This window comes from Nannobrachium achirus (genome assembly GCF_963921795.1).
Source record: "Nannobrachium achirus genome assembly, chromosome: 9".
In the NCBI taxonomy this organism is placed as follows: Eukaryota; Metazoa; Chordata; class Actinopteri; order Myctophiformes; family Myctophidae; genus Nannobrachium; species Nannobrachium achirus.
In genome coordinates this window covers 40475808-40484047 of record NC_137818.1, presented here as the reverse complement: position 1 = coordinate 40484047, position 8240 = coordinate 40475808, and positions in this window count along the sequence as shown.

The following is an 8240-nucleotide window of genomic DNA, read 5'->3' as shown; positions in this document are numbered from 1 at the left end:
TATCTGGACATGTACAAGCACCACACAAACAAACACAAACCCTGTCAGTGTGCGACCACATGAAATTGATGATAATCTTTCAGTCTTACTGTACATGCACACACACACACATGCGCGCGCACATACACACATCCTTATTTAATGCTTGCTGACTGAGCCTATGACTCATGTGATTGCCTACATGTGACAGTGGGAGAATACGCTGCCAAATGCCTTACTCAAAGGGAAATTAAATGCGTTTAGGTTCAACTTTATATATACTCTGTCTCTGTCACAAGGGACACACCTTCCCGAAACAAAATAACCAAAAAAATAATAAACGACTACAGACGGACATAGACTGTGTACAGAATGCACTCGCACAATGTAGGTCTACATTATAATACACAATATACACATGCTCATTGTCTTAGACTTGACATATGTCATTTCCCTCATGTGAATTGTCACAGCAGATCATTTTAATGTAGCCACATACAGAATAAACACATGACATGCTGAGTGGTATTAGTGAGCTCGCATCTTGGCAATATGACAGGGCTGTGCTTCCTTAATCCTGATTTATACTTTGTCGTATGACAGTGTCACATGGCAAAAACTGCCAATGTATAAGCGCACAACGCCTCACGTTGCAAAGCATTGTGAGCTTGTAGATCTGCTTCTGTCAGTGCATGAAGCCAGCACACTGCAGAGTATAGATTAAGCATTATTTGGGAACACACTGCAAGCGATTGGTGCTGGCATTCACCAGTGGACAGATTCACAGACAGTGGGCATGGCCCAGAGAAAAGCAGCTTATTCTGAATTGAAAAGTGCAGTGGATTTCTTAAGATTCTCTACATTTTAATTTACCGTATAACCATTCAGCCCAGCACGGCTACAGTCCAAGGTTTCATTATGCTGTGACATACTTATAAAGCCTGCAGCCCAAGATTTCATACTACCAAACTATACCCTTGATACACATAAACCTGACTGCACCAGATGCTCGTTCCCAAGCACTGTTGCTAGTGAGCAAGAACAGAGGGCTGAACCTTGTCTTTGATGCTAATTACGCTTGGGATATGTTGGTAAATTCATAATGAGAACATTATATAGCCAGTTAGCCACTGGTTCTCTTTTTTCCTTACTGGATTAAGTAAACAAAAGAACATTCAAGTGCACACAGTTGGTCAGTATTGAAAGAAAAATAAATGTGTATATTCCTCTTTTATTTGTGGAGTGGATAATTTATCCTTTTGTGACGTGGTGCAAATGTACAAATGTGTAGGCTCCATTTGGTTACATTTGCAGTTGAGTTAAATGAACACTGGGGATTTCACTGTGTAATAGGATTTATCAGCATGGTTTGTGTCCAGTGTGATGCGATCTGCTTTGATTCATTGCCGATGGGTTTCATAAATGTCGCCTGATCTGAGTGCGCTTTTTCTCAAGCCATCGACAGGAGATGCGCCGTATCCGGCACAACAGGAAAACATAAGAGACTGTAGGTGGAGATGTGGTTGTGTCGAGTCTCTCCATGTACACCGTGGTGCGTCTTCCTCTGTGTGTGTGTGTGTCTGTGTTTGTGGTCGCCAGCTAGTGAACGTTGTGGGGAGGGAGAAAGGATGCTGTCAAATGATGGCGTTGTCAGGGCGAGTAATACAAGGTCATCAGAAAAACATTTCATGGCGTGAGGAAGGGATGGGGGCAGTGCTGAGATGAAGGGAGGGAGGGAAGGAGCAGCGGGATGGATGGATGAAGGGAGAGCGGGAGCGAGGGATGCTCGGAGAGAGAAAGGGAGTGTATTCATAGATGCAGCGGTATTTATAGCTGCCTGAGGAGAGGAGAGTGGGGGGCGTGGCTTGGGTTGTGGCATTCTCTGCTTCACTAGAGAGAGAGAGAGAGAGAGAGAAGGCTATTTGAGCAGGCTGGAGAGGGAAGGAAGGAGGGAGGGCTGTTTTTAAGTGTGTGTGTGTGTCTGTATGTGTGTGTGTGTGTGTGTGTGTGTGTGTGTGTGTGCGCCTGAGAAAAGAGGGAGGGGGGAGATTACAGAGCTGAGAGAAATCTGTCAGGTTCAAACACTGCTCTCTCTGTGTGATAGAGAGAGAGAGAGAGAGAGAACAAGGGGAGAGGAGAAGAACGGATAGAAACACATAGAGGACTACAAAGTGAGGTATGTACAACTGTCATGCTGCTGCTGCTGTTCATGAAACCAACAGCAACCTGTGTGTGTGTGTGTGTGTGTGTGTGTGTGTGTGTGTGTGTGTGTGTGTGTGTGTGTGTGTGTGTGTGTGTGTGTGTGTGCGTGTGCGTGTGCGTGCGTCTGGGTGCCAGTGTGTGTGCTGTATGTGTGACTATTGTAAATACAAATCTGTGCATGTGTTTGTTGTGTGCCTGGCTTTTAAGTGGACAAATGCAAGATGGATGTAGGTTACTGACTGTTAGGGGTATCAATTATGTAATATGTGTGCACCATCTTCAGTGTTGCTGCTGCTGTACTGTATGTGTGTTTCTGTTTATATGCATGTGTAAATGTGCTTACAGATGATTAGGTGTGCATGTTCCATGCATTTCATTGTGCAGAGTAGTGTGCATGCGCGTATGTGTGTGTGTGCGTGCACGTGTATGTGTGTGTGCGTGCGTGTGTGTGTTGTGTTTTCCCCCATTGGAAGTGATTTATGGCTGTTGTAAACGTGAGCCCTGCTCGTCCACTGCTGTCAGAGCTCCTGGACCATGATTGGTCCTGCTCATTACTCCCCATGGTATTGACAGCTCATTCACTGGTTCTCCTTCTAAAGATACTGTTTCTCACCTTGTGGTCCGGGGACCAGCAGCGGTCAAAATGGACCCTTATGGGTCTGTAACTCTCGAAGTGAAAATAACACTGAGGGCTTTACAGATTGGGATCCGAGAGTGTACAAATTTAACCAAATGGATGGACTTACGGCTCCACTTGGTTCCATTTGTGCACTCTCAAAGATACAGGCACATAAAGGTTCATTTGGACCCCCCTGTGGTCACAAAACCTGTGTTTTATGACACACAGATCGATATGTGTGTGCAGTTTAACTGGTGTCCTGAAGGCATCTGTAAACTAATATGGTCATTGTATTAGTTTATGATGGAGAAAAATAGATCTTAATGCTGACATAATAGAGGAGCTCAGACATGTTCCTGTTGGCTACATACCGGTAGTTCTGCTAAACAGGTAGACTGTTCCTTTGGTTCAATGGAGATGGAGAAGTTTCATTTCCCCATGCAGGGGATTAGGGTGTATTCAGGCTTGGGTTTCCCAGAAGCATATTACACAAAACTTGTAATATAATCTGTCTGTTGACCTGCACTGACTAGTTGCTTCATTGGCTTATTGATTTTAGTATTACTGTGCTGTTTTGGGAAGCCCAGCTCTCTTTATGTAAATTGCATGCACACAATCTTTCTTGGCTACGGTATGTAGATTGTAGAGTTCTATTTTCAATCTATGATGCAAAGTCACTGAACTTCAAGCAGCAGACAATTGATACATTGTTATTTTGATATAGTATTAATATACTGTCACTCCAGTAAAGACATCATTTTGGGAGGCCTACCGTATTTTACTGAACATTTTAACTTTTAGTTTGGTATCATTTCACCAACAGCAGTGTTACCTGCATTCTTTCAGCTACAACAGAAAGAAGCAGGCCACAATTTCAGGAAAATGGAAATCCCCAAATCAAAAGAAAATGCTGATGATGTAATTTCCACAAAACCACAACCAGTCAATGGGTAGCCTTAACAGTTAACAGTTTATTTATATGACTATAACATGGTCATGTAAGAACCATATCCTTCCTACCTTAGACTGTTTTCAGTTTCCTGTCCTGTCCACCAAATACCAACTAGACGACATAACACTTAACAGAACTGAGCTGTGAATCAAATCACTCACTCTCTACCACTGCTACAAAAAAAGAGTGGAAAAAGGGACAAGATGGAAAACCCTGGCAGAAAGCTAGAGATCCAGGAGAGCCTGGGGGTGTGGTGAAAGTGACTTGCCTCTCTCTCTGCCCACACAGTGTCTAACTGTCAACACTGTTTCCATTTAACCACCCGGCATCCATATTCTGGAGGGAACATTAGCCAAAAGTGCTGATCTACAGCAGTGGTCCTCAACCTTTTCAGGCCGCGACCCCCAAGATAATCATATTTTAACTGGGGACCCCCCACCCTAACGAGCACTAACAGTTGAGGCATTACATTTTGTATAACACGGTTCTATTAACGCGAGGCGTTGTGAGCATGTAGATCTGCTATTTTCACTATTTCTGCCTCTAATATTTGACAATTTGGCCAATGTTTAAAAAGTCCTTAAATTGTCACTTTGGAAATGTGCAGATACCCTCTATACACTTAATCTTTATGTTGGTTTGTTTACTGTTGAGTGAGAAAACAATGATTCACATTAAGCCAATCATCTGGGGACCCCCCAAATTAATTTGGGGACCCCTCTGGGGGTCCCGACCCCCAGGTTGAGAACCACTGATCTACAGGCTAACACTACAACTATTACATACTAAAGTAAAAATAAAAAATGCAAACCTATGATAACCTTGCCGGTCAGCCTCTCTCCCCACACAGTGTCCAACTGTCAAGACTGTTTTCATTTTTAAAAAAAGGACCTACAGGACATTCCACAAATATTACCTGTAAATTACCCTCTGCATAAACTCGTTCACACCCCAGAAGTGTAGCTGCATGCATGGGTATGGAAATCTGCCTTGCATGTGACATGTATCTTTTCAGCCAAGGGTATTGCAAAACTGTCCTTGCCCAAATACACCCAACGGCAACAGTGCCCAAAATCAGTTGATCCCTTGTCTTAATATCCTGTTTGTGCCAGTACAGTGCAGTATATTGTAGCTGTAAGGCTTTGAAACTTTGTATCTCCATATTCATATTGTTAACGTTTTTATCTATTTATTTTCTCCCATAAATGAATGCCCTATTTTATAGTTATCATATGCCAAGTAGTAGTTTTTTTTCTTCTTTTTAAACATTGATTGATTGAATACTTTATTAGACGGAAATGCAAACAGCACAAGTACACTCATACACTTGTTCTAAAAGGATAACCCAAAAATGTCCCGAGGACTTGTTTCCATTGAGGTCCTGTGTATTCAATTCATAGAGCCGGATTGTATCCATTAGAACACAGGTTATTTTTCTTTTTGGACATACAAGGTTACCACCGACTGCGCCAATATACTACATATGCAGACAGAGACCTTGAGATATAGCATCCTTTTCTTTACCAGACTTGGGGTAAAACCTGTTGTAGTAAGCATACTGTATTAATGGCCTGGCTTCCTCTACTAAGTTACTATATTGACTACGCATACAAACTGTTGAGAGGCCTAAAGCTTCTAAGCTATGACAACAAGGCAAATGTGCCATAATGAATTTGTATTCCTTGCATGGCTAAAAGGCAAGCTGGTGGCAGAGCCAATTTGACTGCATACCTTATGTCAGCTTTGGTCCTTTGTGGCAGCAGCACCTGTGGGAACCTTCTCGTGCTCAGTATCCTGTTAGCTACGCCAGCTGTTCAATCATTCTGTTAACGTTGAGGCCAGCATTTTGTGAGAGAACACTTTTCGGGACTTTTTCGATTTAGGCATCATTCATCCATCTAGCAGATTATAACGATTTTAACCACATTAACACTGGCATCACTATTGTTTTTATCCTAATCTTTAAAAATGTGTTTGAAATGTTTTATAACAGCAAAAATAGCAGTTGCACAAGCTATTTGTCATATGAGTTTATAGGGCTTAAGGTAGGCTGTTTCACGCAAGATCAATTTATTGATTGATTGATTGATTTTAAATCCACATTAAAGTCATGCTGTTTCTACAGTATTTGGATCCAGAGATCCACATCATTTCCTAGTTTCCCCTCACTTTATGTATTATGTACACCTATTGTGTTCTGTAGTGTATAATGTGTTGTGATCATCACGTGTGATGTGACAAACATTAGTGAGCTCCAATCAGTGAGCCTGCATGGCCGTTTCCAGTCGGCCTGTCACAGACAAGCGTTGTGTCTGATTTGACTGTACTTGACTTGTACACAGAAGTGTTTGCGTAGCATGTCTGACAACACAAATTACACCGAGATCAGTTTGGATAACTCAGCGCATCCTTTTAACAGCCTTGTGCTTATCTGCAGCCACACTGCAAGTGTTCTGAGAGAGCTACAAGTCTGAGAGAGTGTACAAATGGCGGAAGCCGTAGGCTGTGCTGCTGACACTGGGCAATCTATCCAAGCAAACATTAAGCTTGATTTATACTCCATCATACGACGGTTGTCATGTGCATAAAATAGCAGTACTTAAGCTCACAACAAGTCTCATCCACCATGCGTTGGGAGCTTGTAGGTCTTGTAAAGTTTACGGCAGAACAAGAATTATGATGTAAAAGCTCTTTTTGTTAGGATTGCACAATCCTAACAAAAAGAAATGAAAGGTTTCCTGCTTTTTAGGAAATGAGTAAGTCTGGTTGACTTTCACGTCGACGCCTACTGGTTTTCAACATTTGACCCGGTGCTGTCACTGGTTCCTACCAGACTGTAAAAAGTTCATACACACGAGAGAATAGTGCAGCTGCTGAGAGACAATGCAGCTGCGAATTACGGTTAACTTTCCAAAAAAGGGAAAAGTTTTAAATGCGTCTCCGCAAGAAACATTTAACACCTAACTAGGTCATCGACTAAGCAGAGGCTGGCCCATGCAGCTCAGTTTGGCTATCACTCAATGTGAGGAGAAGCAATACTTTATCACCCATACAATGTGTAACCCAATGTGCCACTTGTATGTATCATCTATTTGGTTCAGCTTGATTCATGTAATTTATGCACAATCCCCATAGTGACCACTGACCATATTTATACAGTGGCCATTTATATTTGTTGGGGGCCGCTGTGTGAATAATATGGTCAATAAGCCTCCAGCATCTTCTCTTGCCATTGTTCTGCTACTTTATATTCACTCTGCGTAGCGATGGACCCCTTTATTTCTGTGACCTTGACATGAAATGTGGACTACTGGACGCATCTTACTCTGCTCTCCCTGACCTTTGCCTGACCCTCCTCTGCCCTCTCCCTCTGACCACCTCCCGTCTACCTTGGTCCATCAACCTCCCTGTCCTCTGTAGTGCTCCAGCAGACCCCTTTCTCCTCCTCTCTTTCGTGACTATAGCATCACTCTCCTGTTGTCTCTTTTTCTCTCTTTTGCTCCTCTTATCCCCATTCTCAGTGGCAGAAAAATTCTCAGAAAAGGCTAAGGTATGGCAACATGACTGGTTTGGCGCGCGTGCAAGTCACCAGTCATGTTGCCATACCTTAGCAACAGGCATGAATGATACAGTACATTCAATTTTTCCCCCGTTTCTACAGTTTCTTGGGCTTGATATGGCAGCCTGGAATGGTTGTTCAAGTGCAGCTAAACTTGGTATGTTAGTAAACGTTCCACAATTAACAATAATGCATTGCACCTGTGCAGCTGACCTGGGAATATACCATTTTGTCAAGTGACCATTTTGTTAAATTTTGCATTTGTAGTTATTTTACTGTAATTTAACAGCACAATAACCAGAACAGATAGACAAAGAGACATTCATGGATTTATATTTTAAAAGTAACTTTTATTTCCCCCCCTGGCAGCTGCATACCCCTGCCATACCCAATTGACTCCCCTGCCCATTCTCTCCCTTTAATCCAATCTTTCTCTCATTCCTCACCCCCCCATCTCTCTCTCTCTCTCTCTCTCTCTCTCTCTCTCTCTCTCTCTCTCTCTCTCTCTCTCCACCCACTTTCACCCTCTCCGACTTATCCATCCTTTTTTCTTTTTTCCTTCTACGGTTTCTCTCTCAGATCAATTACCAGCTCCTTTGTTCTGGGGAGATTAAGGTTGTGTGCTGATGAAGGTCCCAGGAGGCTCCATGGTCTCTGAGCCTCCAGGCATCCTTGTAGTGGAAATGTCTCATTTATTCTTTGTAAATCTCCATTACTCTCAATGTATTTTTGTTAATATTATTCATGTATGTCAGGGTCACCTAGTTTGGGTAAAGAGCACTTCCGAGTGTATATAAAGGTTGTTGTTCAAAGGATGGTATAACCTAGCATATCTGCCCCCCAAACAATTAAGTATGTTCTCAAAATGTATGTTTTCAATTGAATTGAATTTCAATTTTATTGTATTTTGCGGCAGTCTACTCTACAAG